The sequence below is a fragment of the Lygodium microphyllum genome, chromosome 14 (assembly GCF_053477565.2).
Source record: "Lygodium microphyllum isolate KBCC chromosome 14, Lygodium_microphyllum_v1.1.10, whole genome shotgun sequence".
NCBI lineage: Eukaryota > Viridiplantae > Streptophyta > Polypodiopsida > Schizaeales > Lygodiaceae > Lygodium > Lygodium microphyllum.
Genome location: NC_141148.1, coordinates 63,745,485 through 63,765,395, shown reverse-complemented (window position 1 = coordinate 63,765,395; position 19,911 = coordinate 63,745,485). Strand labels below are relative to the sequence as shown.

General features: G+C 35.2%; 1 long non-coding RNA gene across 1 annotated transcript; it reads right to left on the bottom strand.

Moving 5' to 3' along the window:
* Positions 1 to 948: 948 nt before the first annotated feature.
* On the bottom strand, positions 949 to 1,487 carry LOC148025667 (uncharacterized). Its single transcript, XR_015693019.1, has 3 exons — positions 1,356 to 1,487; positions 1,201 to 1,269; positions 949 to 1,110 (listed from the first exon to the last, which is right to left on the bottom strand). It is a non-coding gene; the product is annotated as an uncharacterized LOC148025667 (long non-coding RNA).
* Between the last annotated feature and the right edge of the window lie 18,424 nt (positions 1,488 to 19,911).

Genomic DNA, 19,911 nt, shown 5'->3' with positions numbered 1-19,911 from the left:
ACTATATAGGAAAAAAAAGAGAATTTTTTAGTTAGATTTCCACATAACTAGAAAGAGTCTAATATAGGAAAAATCAAACTTTACTAGATTGCCAATCTAGAAAGATAGTTTCCAATATAGAAAGATTTTTCTAGTTAATTTACTATATAGAAAGCTTTTTTTGGTTAGCTTAATAGGAAGTTGATTATCATAACTATCTATGTAGTAACTTTCTAAAAAATTTACTATATAGTAACTTCATAAATAGAAATAATCTATATAGTAACTTCATCGAAAAAGTTACCATATAAGAAATTATAACATATAACATCTATGTAGTAACTTTATCATACAACTTAGCATATAGGAGGCATATAATGATATAACAAAATCTCATAGAATGACATTTTTATATCTTTGATATAAATAATAATAGAAAAATACTTTATTTTAAAAGTGATTTTAATAAAGTAAAAGTGAATAATAGATTTTTTTGCCAATGTCCACAATACAAAAGTGGCATACTATAATGTGAAATCCAAATTGTCCTTATTCTACTACATTAACATCATCTAGGCTTAAACTTCCAATGATTGTATCTTTGATTATAACTCGTTTTTGAACCACCAGCCATTGTACTATAGCCTTTCTCATGGCATCCACATTATGCTTTGTACGATTTGTAGTGAAAGTGGGATCTCTCTTAATTATGTTAAAAGTGGATTTTAATGATGTATATAGCTCATCCACCGTAGCAATATCCAAGTATTTTAACAAGATTGTTTCTTCATCCACCTCACTCAACATACTCTGCAATTCCAAAAAAAAGATTTTAGTAAAAATAATTTATATTTACATATTTAGCAATACACACATGTACTAAATAAACACAACACATATAACCTGAGAGGATTGGCATTTATCAAGTATCTTAGCATGGCTCCTAGCTAGCCGCACATTGGAGTTTTCAATCCCCTATTAAGCATCATAAAAGGGTTAAATTACCAAAATAAAGACATCCATGTTTATCTTAAGATATACTCAAAATACCTTGGATTTATTATGATTCTCTATATCCCTTGAAGCTTTTTTCTTCATTTCCTTCATGTTATCTTTCATCTTTTCACTCCACTATAAGATAAAAATAAATTGATTAAACAAAGATAATATTTAATTTAATACAAACTATAGAGATAAAAAGAAAGAGAAATATCTTAGTACCTTTGGGATTCGCTTGCTTTTTCGATTTAGAACTATAACATTATTTGCCAACATAGTGTTCTCCTCAATCTATAATTTTTGGAAAATAATATTATTAAATTATAATATGATATATATTAATATTTAATTTTTACAAAGCATTGAAAATAACTAACCTGTGTAGCATGTACAAGAAGGTCGGTAAAGGATTTATAATTCTTGAGCATGTCATCCTTAAAAGAAAATGAAACATGTTAGTAAAATTATCCAAAGTTTTTATTAAAAATAATTACAAATATCATACTCACCGTATCAAAATTCTCGTCATTTTTTGTGTGATTTGAATCATCTTGTGTATGTGAAGGTAGTTCTGGACGATAAACATTCTCTATCTCTATCTTGTTTGAAAGAAAACTCAGTATTCAAATAAAAAATATAAATATTTCAAAAAGTAATGATCAATGAGGTACATATCATAGTTTTATTGACAAACCTCTATTGTGCCACATGCATTATGATCCAAACCCTCATTTTCTTCATTGTTAAAAGCTTGGGATTGCTGCAATGTTTATTTTTAAATATAACAAAAAAGTGCAATTTATGTCAGTACATTTATGTAAACCAAATCATAATTTAAAAAAACATCACTCTAAAATGAAAATAAAATTTTTGAAATAAACCTGTTGAACTTCTTGATCATCTTTAGCATCCTCTCCAACTATAGAAGTAGTCGATTTCTGTAAAAGACATTGAATTATAAGGAGTATAAAAAGTAAAGTAAGTTCTAATACATGTAAAAGAGTGTACCATAGAGGAGCTCTCTGACAAGTGTCTCATCTTTTGTTTCTTGAATTTTCTATTTGTTTGCATATTTCGAAGGAAATATAGGTACATATCTTCTTTTCTCCAAATATAAGTTGCCCCTGGAAACTCAAGTGGCTTAATCTCATGATGTTTAGACTCAATGTAATCTTTTATCTCTTGTTGCAAGTCAAGCTTATATCGCAGATCTTTATACTTTTCTTCCACATATTTCACCCAACGTCTTACAGTAGCTTGATTTGCACAATAAATTTGGTTTTGTGTACTACGACAATATGCTATGAGATATTTTCTTCCATATTTCTTATTAGGATTGCGATTGTTTGATGGCGGAGGCAAAAATATCTGCTCATATGTTGGTGTATCTCAGCCATGACTTCATTAGACGCCATCGTAAAATATAACCTGAAAAAAAAACATACAAGTCAAATAAACATAATATTTAAGACGAATAATCATTCATAAAATGGTAAATATTAGTTTTAGAGATATATGAAACTTGGATTGATCTAATAAAATAAATGTTATAAAAAATACTTACATTTATAAGCATGTATATAGTCTATATAGACATGTCTTTTTTGCATAAATTTAGGATATCCATGACACTGGAAAATCACATAATTCTCCAAAGGGTAATATTGCTCTCCTCCTTTTCCTTATCAACCATCCATGTATTATTGTGATACAACAATTCCAGTCCCTCGTGCAATTATCCTCCATAGAAACTTTCCATAAGTTATTTTGATTGTGATCTTTCTCCAACCATGCTAATTTGCATTCTTTTTTTTCTCTATCCACTTCACGTACCACCGCATGTTTGGTTAAAGTGTTATTCATATCCATATATGCCAACACAATATCATTCTTCTCTAGCCATGGAGGAATACATCCAACTTCACCTACTTGAAGCAGTCTTGTCCTGGGTGAGAGATCTTTTATTTCATAAGCAATAAGCTTATTAATGAAAGGGAGAAGCATACACTTGTGCAATAATGAGCTTACAGGCCTTACACAATCCCAGTCAAATGGAAGACGTTCTCTTTGTAACACACTCATTCCTGTAGTTGGTTCGATAAGTAAGCACTCTTTATTATCTTTTACTATGATACATTGTTTATAATACTCTGCCCGAAAGAAAAGCATGATCTCTCTATTCTATTGAAGTGAAAAAAATGATGTAATACGAGCCTTCCAATGACCCATGCTTTCAACAGTAGTGTTAGGCTCATCAACTTTAACTACTACATCATCCCCAAGCTTATAAATATCCCCATTGAACACTAACTTTTTATACATTGTCACATGTTGGGATTGTAGAGAATTCTCTTCAGGAGACCAATAGTGCTCTACATACTTTTGTTCCTCCTGAATAAGTGGTCTAATTATTCCTCTCTTTTGTCGTATTGCTATACCTTTTTGTTTTATCATTCTCCAACATGCGATATCTTGATTTATTATTTCAAGCTCCCTCCATAGCTCCTTCGCCCTCTTGACTGATGAAACCTCCAAGATTCCTTGTTCATGTGTTGTGTGGCATGATGTGCTGTCACGACTTCTTATCTCAAAAAAAGAAGGAAGTGACAAACACATATGAACACTTTTTAATGTCCTCTCATGTGGCAAAAGGCTATCCTTGTCTTGCTGTAATATTGAGAAAAGGCTATCCTTGTATTGAGAAAACCTCTGTAAATAGTATTCTTCTATAATAATGAATGTATGATATCTCCATGTCTTTTTTATTGGTCTTGATACCAACATATGTTAGTACCTTACGTTCAAATTCATAACACCAATAGATATCATGCATTCCATGCCTGCAAACATCATCAAGTATTTCTCCAAACCCTGTAAATAAAATAAGTTAGTAGACATTATTAGAGGCTATGAGAAATTGATATATTGAATTAATAAAGATTCATACCTGCAACATGCTCAAGAGGAGAAGAATTTGCCCCCATAGACTCTTCCTTTCTTACTCTCCATGAAAGAAGCAAGGAACGCATCATTTCTATGCTTTTCTTTGACCAGCCTTTGTCGCGACTGTAATCATAAAACCCATGGAATATATCTACTAGAAGAATCCCCAAGTCATAGATTTCTCTATGTAAGTTAGAAATTCTTAGTAAAATATATGGTAAACACCACTGGATGAACTTTTGATTCTCCTCTGCCTTAAAAATATCATGGTATTTGCTTGGAGTGGATGGCCAACGACCATTTCGAATGGATTGTGGAGCGAGGAAAAATACCTTTTTAACACAAGCATCTATTTCTCTCTTTGTCTCATTGGATGTAGCTTGCATAAGAGCACTTATATATTTTTTGAATACATTCAATGCAAAAATATGCATTGAATCATAGACTAAATCCAATGATAAATTGAAACCATATAGATCATGCAATCTCCACATTATAGACTCTCCTGATAATCCTGCTTCCTTGAGTATACATTCTTGTTCAATCTGTGTGAATGCTTTTTTGGATTGTAAAAGTGCTTCTTTCATTCCTTCTATGGTACGTTTTTCTGGAGGATACCGAGCTTGATATCTATTTCCATCATAAATATAGCGACCTTGAAATGGTGAGTTATTACTATCCAAGGTAGCCTGAGCTTTATCCCTTCGACAAAAGGATTGTTCTCCATCTTTAAACATTCCAAGTTTGCATTGGGCTGGATGATCACCTGTGACCATCATTAACATTACACGTATCTTGCAAAATTGTGTTTGTTGAGCGGAATTATCAAAGATACGTTCAATTGGATAATTATAAAACGCATTTACTCCCTCAATGAATAACTCCTCAAGCTCTTTTATTAATGGTCTCAAAAGGATCCCGAATGCAAAGCTTGAATTGCGAATCAATTTCTTGCTACTTAGTGGCAAAAATAATACAGGAAGAATCCCAATCCTAGACCTTTTGCCACTGTTTAAAATCATAATTTCTACTACTTCACAATCCTTTTGAGTTGTTCGAGAAGCTTGGAATCCATCCCAATGTAGAAGTAGAGCGAAGTTTCGAGGCTCTCCCTACATAAAAAATTAATTTAGTATAAATACGCATAGAGCAATAACTAGTATGATTCTATGTGTTCACAAATAGATTTGGTATACATATGATTCTATGAAATATAACTAGTGAAATATAACTGTTATTTTGAAAAGATAACTAGTGAAATATGTACCTTGCATAGCTGCTGATGGTGTTTATTCAAAGTACGACACTTATTGCATATAAATATATACTCCTTGGTAGATTCGCTCCATCCATGCTGAAGTGTTTCTGATTTTCTTGGAAAGGTGGAAAACACAGTATTACACCTTGAGTTTTGGCAGATGATAGGTAGCTCGTACTCAGCATTTGGATTCCAAAAATCTTGGACCTCACGACATTTTGATCCATCCCAAAATTCAAAGGATGAGTTTGGATGCATAGAAACTGCTTGTTCAAGCCATCTCTCCTTGTAAAGACTCTGTACTTGGATCAACGTCTTCATGCATATCCATATGTTCATCATGTTCTTCCAAGTGCTCAACATTGCTAGCATTATCCTCACAATGTTGATCTGGGTCACTATATGCATGATCTCCATGATCATGAACATCACTTATATCATCATTGCATTGTGGTGTTAATCCTATCTCGAGTCCCAAGTCTCGATATTTCAACCTCAATTGTTGATGAATAGCAAAGGTAGAAGGAACAACATATCTTCCACCATGACAATATAAAATGCAATCGCACCAAACCTGTCTCCTCTCTGTGGGCCCATCTATAGTTTCAGTTAATTGTTCCTCATCTTCGGCCATAGTCAAGTTTGCATTTTGTAAACCAACTCTCCTATGCATATTACCAAGTAAATCTTGGCGGCTATGATTTGAACACTTGTATAAGCATGAGCATCTTCTCATATCACTTGAGGAACTTGCCATCTATGCCACAAGAATACCATTCAATTAAAACTTTATATAATCTCTTAACAATTTTAGTTTTCAAGCTTACTTTTCCAAGCATGGTTAAACATCTCATCAAACAAGTGATACTTGGAGCTTACTATAATAAACTTATGCTTGAGAACATGAGGCACACATTTGCCATAGTTTAATTTCTTTGAAGAACATGAGGTCTACTCGTAAGCATGTACGTGTTAAATATTTATCCACTATATTAAACAATTGCCCTTCATTTCATCAACTATTCCCTATTTGAGTGTAAGAAAATGTGGTGACAAGTCTAATGAATCTATGGATAGGAAGATCGTGTCCCTAGGGCCAAAAAGGCCCATCACAATAGTTATCCTTTCCCAAAGCATGATTAGACATCTCCTCAAACAAGCAAAGGACATGTTCTATAAAAATTTCTCCAGATACGATATGTACAAGTGGACTAATGTATTGCATCTTACTCTCGCAGTTATCCTTTTTTAAGCATGGCTAGATATCTCCTCAAACAAGCAAAGGAGAGATTACGAAACCCTACTTGGATAGGAAGATCGTGTCCCTTGGGCCAAAAAGACCCATCACATCACTTGGATACGAAGTAGAAATCGACTTAGGCACTAGTAGGGAAGCATGTAAAAAACACTCTAATAGAGGTGGTCCTAGTAGAGGTGTTTCTACAAAAAAGAGTTTTAAAAAAATATCAAGGACACACATTGGTGGGCTCATTTCCCAAGAAAGGACATACATTGATGATTAGACATCTCCTCAAACAAGTGATACTAGGAGCTTGCTATAACAAACTTATACTCAAGAAAACCTAGCGTAAAAAGTAAACATGAGAACCATAACCCCTGTTTGGATAGGAAGATCGTGTCCCTAGGGCCAAAAAGGTCCATCACAATAGTTATCCTTTTGCAAAACATGGTTAGACATCTCCTCAAACAAGCAAAGGACATCTCCCAAGCATGGTTAGGCATCTCCTCAAACAAATCATTTTAGGATGCTTACTATAATGAAATCATGCATCAAGACGAATATCTATTGTGAAATTTTCATAAAATTGAATGGAATCTATGAATAACATAGCACTGATCTCAACATTATTGAAGGTGTTGGTTCTCAAGCTACGTGACATATGCTTGTACTTATTGGTCCTAGTAGAGGTGTTTCTACAAAAAGGATGGTCCTAGTAGAGGTGTTTCTACAAAAAAGAGTTACAAAAAAAATATCAAGGACAAACATATTCAAATCATGTAATTGACAATTGGACCACAAGTCGCAACAAATTCAACAACCTCAATTATGCAAATGCATCCTGCAAGTATCATATAAGAATATTTAGTGAAAGAACACATTGCATGAGATGCACATTCAGCCTGCAAATATAGTGCACAAGAATGTATAATGAACAAGCATATTTCAGTAAATAAAAGTATTGTACGGTGTTTCATATGCAAAGTAGAAAACGACTTAGGCACTAGTAGGGAAGCACATAAAAAACACTCTAATCCACATTTACAAACCCACATAGCACCTATGTGGAACACTCTTGAATCTTAGAAGGAACATGGTTGTAGGCTGAAAGGGTGGTCCTAGTAGAGGTGTATGTCATTAAAATACTAGACTAAATCCCCAAGCAAGTGAACACACCTAGGTGACAATGCATGGTGCAAGAGTGTGCTATTATGAATATGGATGTGTCCTACTATGTACATGAGTTGAATGTAGAAATGCACACAAAGTATATGCCTTTTCACAAATCAAGAAATGGTCCCAATAGTTTCTAATATAACTAACATGAGCTCATCATGATCCATTTTGATAACCTCATTTTCAAACATTTATATGCATTTTTCAATTTTGTAATTTTCTTGAAATTAAACCTCCATTTTTCATGAAAATTATACTATAACCGAAACTTAAGGAAAATAAGGATTACAAGGCCTCAAGCTCACTCATGCCTAATCCATTGTGATAATATCAATGGTATAGGATTGAGTAGGAAAATATATGCTTGTTTTTGCATATAGATAGGAGAGTGCCCTTGTTTAAAATGCACATTGCTTAAAATGAATCTATCACATTGCTTAAAATGCACAATTAGAAAAATCATGTTGCTTACAATATCCAATTAAAGAAACAAATATGGTGCCTTATTGCCTTTCTCCCCAAAAAGAGCTATAAGATATTGACTTGGGCCTTCCCAATAACATATTATGAAAAAACCATTAAACAACAAGAATAAGGCTAGAATATCTTTGTAGATTGAGATTGAGAAATTTTATAATAGTGCTTTGTCGGAGACTTGAAAGTTAAATGCATTGGTGGTTTAAGACAAGGACAAGAGCTACATGTTGTTTCCTCTCTACCTACAAGTTGAGAGAGTTTCCCAATCATAAAGCAAGAAAGCAAGGAAATTAAAAAAGACACATCCCTCATTACACTATGGCTCTCAACAAAGATCACTGCCCACAAACCCAAATGAGAGTGCAAGTGGAACCCTTTTCTTAAACATTTTCATTTTGCACCTTGCATGCTAAAATGCAAATAACAAATATGCTTCTTCATTTGCACATTGTCTTTATTAACAACATGGCTAATAGAAATAAGACTTTCAAGCAATATCAAAACTACTTTGGAGAAAATAGAGGTACTTGGTATCAATCGACAGTTACACGGGGGTTGGGCGCTGACCGTCGAAGGGGGCACTGACTGTCGAAGGGTTGGGCGCTGTGACTATCAAAGGGGGGCCGCTGATTGTCGAAGGGGGCGCTGATTGTCGAAGGTTGGGCAGCACTGACTGTACTCGAAGGGTTGGGCATTGTCACGTTGACGGGCTGGGCACCGGCTGGGTGACGTAGGCTTGTACTCAGTACGTGGCGTCGGGGCTGCAGGCCGGGCGCAGTGATGGGGAAGTTAGCAGCAATGGCCGCTGAATGTAGTCTACAGGCGCTGAATGTAGCCTGCACGAGCTGAATGTAGCTGTGACGGGGCTGGGCGGCAGCTTGTCTGATGTGACGGGCCGGGTTGCACGCCGGGCGTAGTGACGTATAATGGGGTTGGGCGCGGACCTTCAACGCTGCCGCCAGCTAGTGGCGCTGCTAGCTACAGCGCGATATAACTTATATCGGCACTGCTAATCAGGTGCAGGCCGTTCCTAGCTCCTCCATTTAGCTGGTGCAGGCCGTTGCTCCAGGTCTCCTACACCACCGTCTAGATCTCCGTATCGAGCTGGATCAGCAGAGTGCAAGAATAGAATAGTACGAAAGGAGAAGGATAGTAAAGTGGCGTTGAAGGAAAGAAGGGAGATTATATAAAAGAGAGGGAACTTGGAAGTATCCGTTGGCGGGAATTAGGGGGTAGGTAGGGAATTCGCCATCCTCTTCTTTTACTTCTTCATCCCCTAGACTAAGGGCAAGATCACCCTCGAGGAGCTCTCCTTCTTCTTCGACCACGGCTTTGGCCACAAGAAGAGGTCGGTAGCAGCGGATGATCAATGCCGGGATGAGCTGAACCAGGGCACTCGTGGTGATGTGAATGCTTGCTGAAGCTGCATTAATATTGAATCAACGTATAGCTTATAAGGCTTAAGGTTTAATTTTAAAGTTGCAATGTTGAATCAATATTTTCACCATCAAATTGCATTCGAATCCTAACTTAAGAGATATTCCCTCCTCTCACTACCAAATCGGTAAACTTTACTTACCCTTGTTGTACTTATATTATATAGCCTTGAGAGGTGAGCCGCACACATAAGATGGTAGTCACAATAAGCGTAACCAATTAACTTGGTAGTTCCAACATGGGCACACATTTGACATAGTTTAACTATCCCAAGGTTTAATTTCTTTGAAGAACATGAGGCACACATTTGGCATAGTTTAATTTCTTTGAAGAACATGAGGCCTACTCGTAAGCATGTACGTGTTAAATGTTTGCATGTATGTGTTAAATGTTTATCCACTATATTAAACAATTGCCCTTCATTTCATCAACTATTCCCTATTTGAGTGTAAGAAAATGTGGTGACACGTCTAATGAATCTATGTATAGTGTACTAAGCAAACGTGGTGGTAGGTCTAACGAATCTATGAATAATGTAAGCAAATGTGGTGATAGGTGTAATGAATCTATGTGTAGACAACAACTTTTTTTTTATAGCTATCATATATGTTGTTCTAGTACATCTTACTTTCAAATAAGGATCAAGTCATTTCTGATGCAATGCGACTCCTTATTTCTTGTAGTGTCATCTAGCATGATGGTGAATACACAGCCTACTAATGTACCTTGAATTGGCTTTTTTGGTTGCCATATATGTACTCCCTCCCTTACTCTCCTTTTGGATTTCATATGGGTTTGTTTACCCCTTTGAGCTACTTCTAACATGAGAACTATTTTCATTACTTGCATTGGGGTCAATTATGATGAAAAGAACTCAATGGAAAAGAGAGACTGCATAATTTTTGAAGTTGTAAATCATGAGTTTATGTTTGCCTTATCTGTGAATTTTCATTATCATTCATGCCAACAAAGGGTTTTCCTTTTGAATAGATTGTGGTGGTAGATGTGGATAAAGTAATTGTAGTTAGCAAGCAACCATTGCTTGAACGAGTATGTTAGAGCTTGAGTGCAAGAGATGAAAGACCAAGATGGCATGAATTTTTGAATAACAAGAATACCTTTAGAGTGGTGGATGTTAACCCCTCTATTCTATAGTCAAGTGAGGTATTAGAGCTATCTCTATTCCCTTCTTGCTTACAGTTTCTTCATGGTATTAGAGCCTGATATACTCTGTGACATTTGTCAAGTAAAAATATTATAGATGTATTGCTGAAGAAGCATATATAGAGGAAAAGGGGCTAGCAATGGAGTTCAACAATTGGTGAGAACTGAGTGACCAAGTGTTGACTCATGTTTATGCCCCAACCTCCACAGCGAATGATCTTTTTGAGCCACCTTGTCTAGATCGATGATGGTAACCTGGCACCATTAATTAGTGCTCCGAAATCCCTCCAATATTTAGTGCTCTGAAATCCCTCCAATATGTAAAGAGTCGTGTAATATATGATCAAAGCCTCCAACTTTGGCTTTCATTGGCTTGGTTAGTAAGCTAACTAAATTTCGAGTTGGCAGCTTATTAAACACTTCTTGTGCTTTTGCAAGCAAGCTAAGTTCAATGCACATATCTACCAATACAATGCCACAACTACTATATCATGTGTATTTCTTAGCCCTTCTATGCCACTTCTATGCATCCACATGCCTTGAAGATGCAACCAAACGTGACTAAATAAGCCCCAGCTTGTGTACCTTGGTATGTATCTTTTTTCCCTTCTTTGATACAAGCTTTCATAATGCAAGTATGGGTGACCAAATTTGTAGACACTCACCTTTGAGATGTTGCCAAAACATCTCAAAGCTTCGGCACCATGTCCATGCTTTGCCTATCTCTAGTGATCAAGGCACTTCAAGAGACTTTGTTTGGTATTGGGAACTTGTCAAACACTTCTTTTCCTTTTGCGAGTGCAACACACTTTGAATACACATAGAGCTAGGCAACACCAACACAGATGTCCTTTTTAAGAAACCTTATGTTGATGATATCTATATGCATCATGCTGCCTCAATGGAGGTCTTACAAAGCTTCTTTGGCTTCATAGCTAATTAGGTAGAAAACATGCAAAACCCTACTAGCCATTACAAAAACCTCTTCTTCCACACTGTCTTTCATGTGCTATATACCCTTATTCTTCTAATCCCCACTAAAATCAATAGATTGCATGCTATCCTTTTTCCTATAAGATTTGCTAATGTGAAGGGTTCCTAATCTATAAGAGAGCTAATTCATATTCAAAGAACCACATAGAAGCTTGAAGAAGAATTCAAATAAAATAAAAGTATGTTCTACACAATGCATACTAGATGTTCTATACAAATGTACTTGTGTGTCCACACTCGCACTTCAATTTCTCCAGACACGATATGTACATGTGGACTAATGTATTGCATCTTACTCTCACACATGTACAAATTGCCCCAAAGACCTTGTACCCTAGTTCTTATCCTAAGGTACTTGAAAGTGTGTGTACAAATGCATCTACAATGTGTGAAAGTATTTGCACTCTTGTCCAAGAATCGTGCAAATTTGGCCTTATATATACCTAAGTGCATAAGGTAATCATCTTTTCAATATGTCTAAGTAATCGAGTGGATAAGGTGTTCTTTTAGTAAAATGCTATGAGCCATAATGACATGGGATGGCCATTTTCTAGCTTGCCATCCTAGACCTAGCTTATCCTCAAACCAACCCACATCCCAATCCCATCCACTTATAAGAGCCCTCTTTGATGGTGACAAAGGAGTGAAATTCTAGTCCACATCCCCATTCCCATTCCCATTCCCAAAACCATCCACATCACTATGCTATGAGCACTAAGTAGTAGAGTGTGATGGTGGTATAGTGTCTAAGTATTATATAATCATGTGCTAATGCTACCTAGAGTGATTCATGAGTGCCTAATGTGGCCTAAATTGTTGAGTGAGGTTATTGTCATAAAAAAATGTTCTCAATGTGGTCAGAGGGTGCCTCGTGATCAAGGGTAAGAGAGTGGAGATGGTAAAGTGAGTTGAAATAAAGTGCATGATTGTGCAACTACATGACTATGTGATTGAGTATGTGCACGTGGAAGAAGAGTGTGCTTGAATTTTTGCCTAATTAAACATGTGGCCAAAGTGCTCCAAGTAGTTAGGACAATGTGCTTCAAGTGATCGAGTTCTCCAATGTGGCTAAACAATCATGTGGCCTATCTACATAGTAGTTGAGTGGACTAAGGTGCTTAAGTGGTTGGGTGAAAAAGGCAATGTGTGGTCCACATGATGAAGAGGGGAAAGACAGTGCGGCTCAAGGGTACTAACCAATGTGGTGAATGCTCATGCATAGCCATGGTTGATGCAAATATATACCCATACAATATTGATAGCTTGTAGATATGTTGCAAGATGAGACTCATGTAGGTACTTATGATATAGGGGAGATGCCATGTACACCTCAACCTATAGCCAAGTGAGAAAAATGCTACTCGATGCAATGGGAACAACACTCCACTCGTCTATAAGCTAGTTACTTGTGCACAAGTGAGAGATCAACTTCTTCAACTAATCTTGCTAATTCTCAGTCCCTTAAGATAATCTATGAAGTATGTGGTGTAATATTTTAGTGGTTCGCTACACCAATACTTCAACCATTACTTTGCTGCTATGATCATAAACCATATGTAAGAATCAACTCCATGGTATCCGAGCGATGATTGCAATGGAAAATTGAGCCAAATTAATTACAAAAGCATATTATAACTAGCAAACAGTGTAAATGAGGATGACTCAATCGCACTCAAAATGATTAGTTCTAACATAAGCCTCAACTTAGCTCTGATATTTTATTTTTAATATTATAATTACAATTAATTAATGAAAAATTTAATGAATATGAATAAAATAAAAGAAAATAGAGACAACAATGCACTCTAAATAGATGAGTACAATCGTTTTAAAGCTAAAGCGTATAAATAGCTTTATGTGATAACAGTCTCCATAATAGTAATAATTTCACATTGCACTCCACTAGTGATCAATATTACAATCATTACATCTCTATACTTGTTTGGTTATTTGCTCACCAAAAGTAAAACAAATTAATTGCCTATTATCGTCTGTTTAGCACAATATGATCATCATCACACATATAAAAAGTTAGAATTGTACTACGAATAGGTCAAAATTAATGAGAATCCACAAAATGACTAAATACAACTTATTTTTATAGAAGTAACACATGATGTATAAGCCTATCTTACTCTCTATATTCTTTACCTTAAATTAGAATTAGACTCAATATATACTAGGCTTATACTACATTAAAGGTTAGTGTTAGGGCTAGGCTCGTAGTAAGGTAGAGCTTAAGCTTAGGCTTAGATTTAGATTGGATTAGTTATATAGGCAAGGTATATGCATAGGCTCCTCATACAGACAAACTGACAGAGGCTATAGAGTGGCTAGACATATGTATGTCTAACTAAATACACAAGGGGTAGGCATAGGGTACATGTATGGCAAATTAGGAAAATACTAGGCATACTATAAGCCAATCCTATGTGTATACATAGTCTAAGCATATTCTAGGAAGAGTTTAGACATAGGGTAAGCATATGCTAGGAGCCAACGCCTAACACAACCCTATCCTATTCTATGGTTACCTTGTGCCTAGAAAATGCCAGATATAAGTTGTATTCTTATGCATAGCATATAATGTTCCTACTTTATACTATTGAGCCAATGCCTAACCTAGCATGTGCTTATCCTATGCGTAATGTATAAGCTAGGCTATATATAAGCTATGGATAGGCTAGACTAAGCATAGGCTACACAAACTAGTGAGTATAGCTATAAGTATGGAATCGAAAGCTTAGCTCATAAGTGAGTAATATACAAATTTAAAATTCAAATAAACTAATATTTATTTACTAGTTTTACCTAGCAAAATCGTGAGTCTACGTTAACTTGAAAGACTATCCATAATTTCCTAGTTAGATGATAGTACTTGCTAGTTATGACTAGTGAAAAAAAAAATCCTAGTTATGTTGATATTGTTACTAGATATACAATAACTTACTAGATAATGTTACTAGATAAGGCTTCAACTTTCTAGATACTATCTAGGAAAAGGGATTTACTAGTTAGAAGAGATTCGTGATGACAAAATTATCTAGTTATAACTAGAAAATTCTACATTCTTCCTAGTTTGGTTGCTATTCTTCCTAGTTATAGTGTGAACTTTCTATATAGTAAGTGGTTTAGAGTTTCTTGTGCATCTTGATATTATTGTCTTTCCTTCAATCAGGTCGTCACATGCTTTGTCAAGTGTCGTCGATTAAGCCGCCTTCAGCACCTTTCGGCTCACATGCTTGTGTACCACATGGTCATCCTTAGTGGTAGAATTTCACATGAAATGGGTCTATCGAAAGAGGGAGAGATGGCAGAGGACACAGGTGCAATGGATTTTGGCTTAGATACAACTTCTTCTTAACTCTCTTCGCATTGTTCACCTTAATTGGCTTCTTTGAGTGAGCTACGTCCTTCCACCTTTCATCCATATCGGATGTATATCTCCTCATTTATTCATAATGATAAGGTTGATAGGTTTCATGCAAAGAGAGGGAATGGACATCGACGCATGCATCCCTTTTGATATCTTATGGATACTAGAAATGCTTTTACCATACTTCTTTCATGTTCCTTTGATATTCTAGACATTGGCCAAACAAAATCCCCCAAGACCTCCCATATTTGAATTGCATCATATTTTTGATTCTTCAACAAAGACTGTAACTTTGAGAACCCAAATACCTCTTCATATGAATCTGTTTTTCATGTAATGTGCCTTAGTAAAATTATGCTTTGAAACAGAACTTTGTGTCCAATCAACACTGTCCAAAGGTAATTTAACCTTTTTGTCAACTATCTTATATTGTCATTGTACTCTGGCTTCTTTGCTACAACCTACAAATTTCAGCTTTTGTTGTAAATTCCTTGGTAAATACAAATTTTTATGTGTGTAAATAGCACCCAACTCTTTTTGCTGAAACATTTAAGCAAAGAACACTTTTTATTGAGAATTCTCAGCACCCAAATTTTATTGTTGCATGAAATCAACAATCTCGCAATTCATCGCTAGAGAGTTGACCTGTAAGACATGATATCTCTTGATTTTTAGTTTTTAGCAATGGTGAAAGATCCTCAATAGTATCCAAGCACAATAGCCCATTACAAAGACCATCAGTAACCTCTTCATCGGAATCAATCTCTTCACTCTTCTTCAAGTCTATAGTCGTCTCAATGTCGGAAAGCAGCTTGAATCCAGGTTGCATTTCTGGCTTTGGATCCTTTGTCTTTGGGGCTTTTTGATCTTCTTGTACTTTTGAATTTTGAACTTTAGCTATACTCAGCCCTAGTTTTGAATAAGAAGGCTAGGAAAATAGATCATCTCTTTTTCGCTTCTCCTTAATACATTAGGGCCAAAAACGTTTCAAAAATGGCACTTGTAAGAAAATGATTAAGTTACTAATTAGTTGAGGTTTTAAAATAATGAACCCTCCAAATTTGGCCATTCAGACGTGATTAATGAGAGAATTTATTATTCATTTAAGAGGTTAGCCATTAAATGCCTAAGGACGTTAACTCATGTCAGAGGTCACTTTTCGGCCATTATTCTTTCATTTTGAATATTTTACTATCACGTTTCCCACCAAAATCACGCTTCTTTTTTCGCCTGCATTCATTTGAATCATCGTTCTCTCCTCTTCACTTTGTTTCTTAGTTCTTAAAGTAGATTTTACTCTGTCGTAAAATTTCTCACCAAAATCACGTCCGATTCTTACCAGCAGCGTGCATTGGTCTCCCTTCGTCTCCTTTCACAAAATCTTGAGAAGGTGATCAACAATCAAAAGAGTCTCTACACAGAGGATCAATACCACTTACTTGCCGATTGAGCTATAGAGATATGGTCCTCCATGGACCTGAGACGAGATCATCTTGTTAGTTTTCAGCAGACCCAACTAGGTTGGGACATCCAAGCCGCATCTTTACTTCAACCCCTAAGATATCCATTCTGTAAGATTTTGTTTCAACTAAATCCAAGCTTTTTCTTCAATCTCTTCAATTTGATTCATAAGAAAATGGGTAAAAGAGTCCCATGGTGTTGATGCAAATTGGTAGGGATAGATATACTAAGGATAATCCTTAAGCTAATAGAATAGAAAGTGAAAATTTTCACTTTGATCTTGACACTTGAAAATAGAATGTCTTCATTATACAGTGTTGTAATATCAACTTTTTAGCAAGGACTAATTGATAAGACAAGGATAATATATTATAATTAGAAGAAATGAAGTACTTTGATTTCTGGGAGATAAAAATATTTACCTAGTAATAGATTAAAAATATTTATTATTCAATTTTATCTCTTAAAATATAAAAAAATTAAACAAGTAATAGATAGAAGTATCTTCTTACTTAATATTAGCTCTTGGGAGTATTTTTCTCATCATACCCTCAACTATGATTAGCACTATGGGGTTTCAAGTTTCAATATCTTCAATTGTGATTCTTATTAGCACTATTAGATTTCAATACCTAAATGGTGGCTTGATGTCATGGGATGATACTACTCATGATATCATATCCTAGCAAATCTCTTAAGATCTATTCCCTTGATTTGTAAGAAGAAATAGAAAGAACTTGAATCTATTTCTTTCTCTCAGAACTCTGATTCTAAAGCAGACTGATTTTATAATTGAAAGCATCACTACATTATTGATGCTTTATCCTTGTATATCTTTTTTCAAATGTAATATATCTCAATTTCACAAAAAAAAGACCATCAAAATAATCAGTCTCCATTTCACAAAAAAAATTTACATAACTTTATTAGGCTCTGAAAAAATTTTAGAAATTTTTTAAGCTTTTTTTGAGCTCTTTTGCTATTTTAAAAATATTTTAAAGAAAAAAAGAGCCTAAAAGAGACCCAAAAAATCACAAAAAAACCACCCAAAAATAGCATTGCCGATACAACGCGAATATGGGTATTCGAGTGTGTCTCGAATACCCATATTCGCGTTGTATCGGCAATGCTATTTTTGGGTGGTTTTTTTGTGATTTTTTGTATCTCGAATACCCATATTTGCGTTGTATCGGCAATGCTATTTTTGGGTGGTTTTTTTGTGATTTTTTGGGTCTCTTTTAGGCCCCTTTTTTGCTTTAAAATATTTTTAAAATAGCAAAAGAGCTCAAAAAATTTCAAAAAAAAATTCCATGAGTTTATTAGACTTTGAAAAAACTTTAGAAAATTTTTAAGATTTTTTTGAGCTCATTTGCTATTTTTAAAAATATTTTTAAGCAAAAAATGGTCTTAAAAAGACCCAAAAAATCACAAAAAAACCACCCAAAAATAGCATTGCCGATACAACACGAATATTCTAAAATTTTTTCAAAGCCTAATAAACTCATGGAATTTTTTTTGAATTTTTTTAATAGGTTTAAGATCTCACAAAAAATAAGTCATTACAAGGGGGGTGTACTTTGCACGCGCATGTTTACTCCTTCACGATACTGAGGGAGGAGGACCCCTACGGAGATTTTGTTGTGCCACTCTTGCACCATATCAAGTCATCCATGATATGCAGCGAAAAGTATAGTACCAAACATTATGCTTTTTGCCACGCTCGCGCCGTATGAACTGCTCCACGATACGGTGCGAATATGACCCTGCGAAAATTTGGCTTTGCTGCTCTCGCGTCATATCAACTTATCCTCACATGGTTGACTTTATGAATTTATGAATTATCCTTACATTGTTGCTGCTCATGCTCATAAGATCACCCTAATGAATAAAGATTTTAATATGATTAGCAGAATAAGGTACCGAGGATGATGTTTGCAAGAGAAAAATCGATGTACTTGGACCTGTTAATTATAAGAGAATGGGTGAGGTGTATGGGCAAATGGTTATTAATGTTTCTTGCACTTCTGAGGAAGATGACTATCTTAGTATATCTCATGAGGACAAGTCCATGCTAGTTGTAAAAAGGATATTTAATTGTTAGATTCTGTAGTTTATTATTGCATAAGGTAAGGCATTTTGACTCTAAAAAATTTTAGTATATAGAATAATTGTGCTATTTATTGCAAATAACACTCCTTTATTTTTGCTATTAGCTTTAGGACATTGATTGCATCTCTTAGCCAATAAATCTCTAAAATTATGTGTATTGTTGATCCACCGTTATCAATGGAATTTTTTTTTAGATTTGGTTCAAATATAACAATGTCTTTCAAAGCTTTTGATTCCATCACAACTACCATAAATTTTTTTATTACATCGGATACACTCACCAGAGAAATTATCCTCATGAACTCTCTAAGTGGTATCCATGGCCAAGGAAGAATGTGGGTTGAATGGAATACTGCTTGCTTTTTGGTTAATTATTTATTTTATTTGATTATCTATTTTAGTTACATATTCCATTTGCAGTGCTGGCACGCTCCTGACTACCTTCTTGGATACCACATATGAGGATATTGTTGATCCTAGAAAACCATATAACTCTCTCTAACAAGAAGTACCATTGCAAAGTCACAAAGTCATACATATACTTATGGAAAAAGAGTGCTTTTCAAATGTCTGTAGGACAATAGATTCAAAGATACTCAAGATAGATGGAGTGAATGTAAGTCTCTTTCATATTGTTGGTTTTTTTAGGGACCCCTTTTTACCAACTTGTTATATTTTTTCTCGCAGTGCTGGCAGGCTCCTCTTCCGAAAAGTTTCTACTTAGCCAGGATACCTTCGTTCTTTGTAAATTTGCTGTTTTGAAGCAAGCCACGAAGATATGGAGGGGTACAAACCATGATAAACGTATTCTTCTTGAGATCCTTCCAGTTGTCATGGACTTTTTAATATCCTGAGATACTTTGAATTTGAAACTCTGCACCGTTACCTTGTCAGGAATCTCCCAGTTTAGAGATGAAAGACTTGGCAATGGCAAATCTTCGATATTCCCATACCTATCCGCTTTAGAGGGAACCACATATTGTGCATAATATATAAAAACCTTGCATTCACTAAAAAAAGACACAGTTTGATCGGCATAAATAATATCTGCCAATACCTTATGAATGGCATGGAAAGTCCCACTTAGGCTTTCCACAGGTTGCCATTCAATACTTGTTGACGGAAAGATATCTACAATGACGAACCATTTGTTAGAACTTGCATAAATGGAAAAGAATTATATACGTTATTCAACTAATAACTTACAATGTGTTTGTTGGGGAACACATTCGTTTGGAGGGAACACATTCGTTTGGAGGCAAGTGCATATCCTTGGCCATGTAAACATATTGCACCTTG